A 5,992-nucleotide genomic window follows, 5' to 3' on the forward strand; every position below is an offset into this window, starting at 1 on the left:
AGAACAATAGAGGGCTTGAGAAAATATTCAGGATGAGACACTCATACCAGTACCCATTGAGCTGGATGAGACAACTAAACTGACAGAGGTGACAGTCCAGCCTGCACAAGAAGAAGAGAGCATTCAGCAGGAGACCGAGAAAGCAGCTGACCCAGTTCAGGAGCCAGTAATTGAGATAGTAGCTGGTAAGGATCAGTCCCAAGTGATTGGGAAGAAGAGACCTCCTGTACCTTTTCCACAGAGGTTGGCCAAGCATCAAAAGGAGGAGCAATATAAGAAGTTCTTTGAGATGCTTAAACAAATCCAGGTGAATATACCATTGATCGAAGCTTTAAAGGAGATGCCTGGATATGCAAAAATGATGAAGGACTTGATGTCCAGGAAGTTTGACTTTCAAGACTTGGCCACAGTTACACTTACTCAGACCTGTAGTGCAGTGGTGACTAGGCCAATTGCAGAAAAGCTGTCTGACCCAGGGAGCTTTACAATTCCGTGCACTATTGGAAATTTCGCCTTTGCTAAGGCGCTCTGTGATTTAGGGGCCAGCATTAATCTTATGCCTCTGGCTATTTATAAGAGGTTGGGCATTGGGAGAGCTAGACCCACCTCCATGTTGTTGCAATTGGCCGACAGGACTGTGAAGCGTCCATTTGGTATCCTTGATGATGTGCTGATTCAGGTAGGGAAATTCGTGTTCCCTGCAGATTTTGTGATCTTGGATTGCAAAGTGGATGAAGAGATTCCTATAATCTTAGGAAGACCATTCTTGGCCACGGGAAGAGCTCTGATTGATTGTGAGACTGGGGAGCTCAAGATGAGGCTCAATGATGAAGAAATAACATTCAATGTGCAGAAGTCTATGAGGCGACCAAGCGAGTTCGCCAATTGCTCTCTTATTGATGCCGTGGATGTAATAGTAGAGTCTGATGATGAGGTGTTGACTATTGAGGACCCCCTTTCTGCATGTTTGATGAACTTAGATGAAGTGAATGGGGAGGATCTAGCGGAATGGGTGTTGGCATTAGAAGGTAGAGGGTTCTGGGATAGAAATCTAGAATTTGAGCCCTTGCACTTAGAAAAAAGGGAAACTCCTCCAGCCAAGCCATCTATTGAAGAACCACCAAAGCTGGAGTTAAAGCCTTTGCCCGCCCACCTCAGGTATGAATTTCTGGGGCCTGACTCCACATTACCTGTTATTATCTCATCTAGCTTGTTAGATGTGCAGGCTCAACAACTCTTACAGGTACTAAAGGAGTGCAAAACTGCCATTGGGTGGACCATGGCAGACATCAAGGGGATCAGCCCCGCCTACTGCATGCACAAGATTCTGCTGGAAGAGGGTCACAAACCTTCCAGGGAACACCAGAGGAGGCTGAACCCCAACATGAAGGAAGTGGTGAAGAAGGAGGTAATAAAATGGTTAGATGCGGGAATTATTTTCCCAATCTCTGACAGCAGCTGGGTGAGCCCAGTTCAATGTGTTCCTAAAAAGGGTGGCATGACGGTTGTGAAAAATGACAACAATGAATTGATATCTACAAGAACCGTCACAGGCTGGAGAATTTGCATGGACTATCGGAAGTTAAATCTTGCCACCCGGAAAGACCACTTCCCACTTCCCTTCATTGATCAGATGTTGGACAGACTGGCAGGGAGGTCACACTTCTGTTTCCTGGATGGGTACTCAGGTTACAATCAGATCTCCATTGCACCGGAGGACAGAGAGAAGACCTCCTTCACCTGCCCTTATGGCATTTATGCCTTTAGACGGATGCCCTTTGGCCTATGCAATGCACCTGCCACATTCCAACGGTGCATGATGGCCATATTCACTGACATGGTAGAGGACATAATGGAGGTGTTCATGGATGACTTCTCAGTGGTGGGGAATTCATTTGATGAGTGCCTGATAAATCTGACGCGAGTGCTGAAACGGTGCATCGAGACTAACTTGGTTCTGAACTGGGAGAAGTGCCACTTCATGGTACAAGAAGGCATAGTCTTGGGGCACCGGGTGTCAAGCAAGGGAATTGAGGTGGATCGTGCGAAAGTGGATGTAATAGCAAAGCTGCCTCCCCCAACCTCAGTCAAAGCAATCAGAAGCTTCCTTGGGCATGCCGGTTTTTACCGGAGGTTCATAAAAGACTTCTCCAAAATTGCCAACCCTCTCTGTAAGTTGTTAGAAAAAGATCACCCGTTTTTGTTTTCTGATGATTGCAGGGTAGCATTTGAGGATTTAAAAAAGAGACTGGTCACAGCACCCATCATTGTTGCCCCCAACTGGGAGCAACCGTTCGAACTAATGTGTGATGCCAGTGACTATGCAGTGGGGGCAGTGCTGGGCCAGCGGAAGGACAAACTGATGCACCCAATCTACTATGCTAGTAGAACGCTGAGTGGAGCCCAGTTGAACTATACTGTGACTGAAAAGGAGATGTTGGCTGTAGTGTTCGCGTTTGACAAGTTCCGATCCTACCTGATAGGGTCCAAGGTAATTGTATATACTGACCATGCAGCTCTCAGGTACTTAATAGAAAAGAAAGAATCTAAGCCGCGCCTGATTCGTTGGGTGTTGCTATTGCAAGAGTTCGATCTTGAGATTCGTGACCGTAAGGGCACTGAGAATCAAGTCGCTGATCATCTATCACGACTTGAGGGAGCTGAAAATGTAGTAGAGGTTGAGGAAATCCTGGAAACTTTTCCAGACGAGCAGCTGCTCGCCACCACTCATCAGGAAGCGCCATGGTATGCAGACTTTGCTAATTACCTGGCCAGTGGTATAGTTCCTCACGACCTCTCATCGGTCCAAAGGAAAAGGTTTTATCGTGAAAGCCGCCAGTATTACTGGGACGAGCCTTATCTGTTTAAAATATGCCTTGATAATATGATCCGGAGATGCGTCCCCGAGATAGAGCAATTTTCTGTTTTGCAGGCTTGTCACGCATCGGCGTACGGTGGACACTTTGGAGGAGTTAGGACAGCGGCAAAGGTGCTAGAGGCTGGATTCTTCTGGCCAACATTGTTTAAAGATGCGCACATATGGGTGAAGGGCTGCAATGAATGTCAGAGGACCGGGAACATTTCCCGACGCCACGAGATGCCCATGAACCCAATTCAAGAGGTGGAGGTGTTTGACGTTTGGGGGATTGACTTCATAGGTCCCTTCGTCAGCTCCTATGGCAATAAGTACATACTTGTTGCTGTAGACTATGTGTCCAAATGGGTGGAAGCTGTTGCATTACCCACCAACGATGCAAAGGTGGTAGTGGGATTTTTGAAGAAGAACATATTCACCCGCTTCGGGACACCACGAGCAATTATCAGTGATGGAGGCACTCACTTCTGCAACAGAGCCTTTGAAAAGTTGCTTGCTAAGTATGATGTGCGTCATAAGGTAGCTACTCCTTACCACCCGCAGACTAGTGGACAGGTTGAAGTGTCCAATAGAGAAATCAAGAGTGTGTTAACCAAAACTGTGAACGCCACAAGAACTGATTGGGCGAGAAAGCTAGATGATGCACTCTGGGCTTACAGAACTGCCTTCAAAACTCCAATTGGTATGTCACCATACAAGTTGGTGTTTGGGAAGGCCTGCCACCTGCCAGTGGAACTTGAACATAAAGCGTGGTGGGCATTGAAGCAGCTAAACTTAGACATGGAAGATGCGGGCACAACAAGAATCACTGAACTGCATGAGCTCGAGGAGTTCAGATATCTTGCTTTCGAGAGCACAAAGTTGTACAAGGAGAGAATGAAGAGGCTGCACGACCAGAACATTGTTGAGAGAAATTTCAAACCCGGGGACATGGTATTGCTATACAACTCAAGACTCCGTCTGTTCCCAGGTAAACTTAAGTCACGATGGTCTGGACCATTTCGAGTAGTTGAAGTTTTCCCTTCAGGAGCTGTTGAGATTGCCACTGAGAATGACTCTCGTACATTTAGAGTCAATGGTCAGCGATTGAAACTGTATGTGGGCATGAGCGGGCCAAAGGAAGTGTCTGAGTTACATCTGACTGAACCACAGAGGTCGAGCGAGCCTTAATTGCGCTCATCTGAGTCGTGCCGTGACGTTAAATCAGGCGCTGCGTGGGAGGCAACCCACGAAATTGTTGTAAGTGTAACACATTATAAAAAAAAACGCAGAATCAGAATAGGGCCCAGACCGCGGTTCCACCGCGATCGCGGTCAAACCGCGGTGGGTACCCATCTCTGAATCTTATCTACCGCGGTTCAATCGCGACCGCGGCAGACCCAGACGGGCCCAGGTATGAATTTTTTTTTTTTTGCTATTATTTCCCCCTTTTTTTTCTAAATAACATAAACCCTCCCCCACCCCAACCCTTATTTGATATCTGCAGCTAACACCCCCCAAACCCACGCTCCTCTCTCTTTTTTCTTTCTCTCTCAAACCCCCCCCCACTCAAAACCTCCATTATCACCTTCTCCAAATCTCCATCCCAACACTACCCACCCCTTCCCTTCTTCCATCAAGTAAGTTTCTCTTCTCCCTTTTCTATTTCTTCGTCTCAATTAGTGTAATTTAGTTTTGTTGTAGATTAAGTAAACCCTAGTTAGGAATAGTGTTTATTTTTTTTAAATTTTTGCTTTCTTTTATGTTTTCTTTCTTTGTAATTGCTTCTTGTGGACTTGTGTGATGCTTAAATGGGTAGGTCTTCATTGTGCTTCAATTGTGGGGGTTGTTTAGATGATTTGGAAGCCTAGAAATAATTTTTTGTGATGTAGTTTGGTGGAAGGCCCTCTTGGCCGAAAATTTGGGGCTTGTTGTACTATTTTGAGGCGTTTTGTGCCTAACCTAGGATGAATGATGGTGTTGTATTGGGTGAATGATGATGTTGTATTAGGTTGTGATGGTGTTGTATTGGGTGAAGGATGGTGTTGTATTAGGTTGTGATGGTGTTGTATTGGGTGAATGATTGTGCTGTAATTGACGTAAACCACTTGAGGGGGTCAGTGTGGGGTGTTGTATGCCGAATATTGTGAGTTAGTACTGTTGTGAGAGCCATTGTAGGGGTTGTAACTTTCAACACCCTGCTAGTTGTGATAGTTTGAAAGGAAGAAATAAATGGGAGGATAAGGTTGATGCCATCGGGTGGCGAAGTTTGAGTACCCATCCGACTGGCACTACTTAGGATGCATTTGATGTTCTTCTGAATTCTTTGCAGGTAATATGGCTCGTAAGAAGCAAAAGAGATCGGCGGGCACATCCCAACAGCCCACATATGATGACTCCAGGTTCGAATCAGAATTGGCAGAGGACGACTTTCATGCCAAGGCCTCAAAGAGCTTCATCCCTGAGATTCAGATTGACAGGGCAGCCCTCCGGGCGGAGAAGGAAGAGATGTATGAAGAGATCCGGAGGAGGGAAATGGAGTTCTTATTTGATGAACCTACACCGGTGAACAAGATGATTGTAAGAGAGTTCTACGCCAACTGCCCAGCACACATGGCGCGGAGGTTGATTGTGAGGGGCACGGTGGTTGATGCCTCAGTTGCAAATATTCGCCAGGTGTTGCGGCTGCCTGAATTTACTGGTGACACCGACTATTACCAGGCCGCACCAGGAGTCACTTGGGAGACTATGACTGATGCACTCTACACAGGGGGCAACCCACCTGGATACGTGACCATATCACCCTGAACTCCAATTCTTTCACCCATTTGGCTAAGTGTTGGCTCACTGTTATCTGCAGCAGGTTCTTGCCCTCAGGCAATACGACTGACGTGAACTTCCAAAGAGCCCTCTTAACATGGTGCTTCATCACAAAGAAAGATTTTGATGCGGCAAAACTAATTGGTGATGAAATGATCATACGGTCCCCGCTGCAGTCAAAGGGATTCTACTTCCCCTCCTTGGTGACTACATTGTGCCTGCTGAGGAATGTCCCCACTAATCTTACTGATGGAGAGTTGCCCCAGAAAGCAACTTTCAAAGCTTCGGGCATCAGAGTGGGCAGGGGTGCACGCACCA

The sequence above is a fragment of the Nicotiana attenuata genome, unplaced genomic scaffold (assembly GCF_001879085.1).
Source record: "Nicotiana attenuata strain UT unplaced genomic scaffold, NIATTr2, whole genome shotgun sequence".
In the NCBI taxonomy this organism is placed as follows: Eukaryota; Viridiplantae; Streptophyta; class Magnoliopsida; order Solanales; family Solanaceae; genus Nicotiana; species Nicotiana attenuata.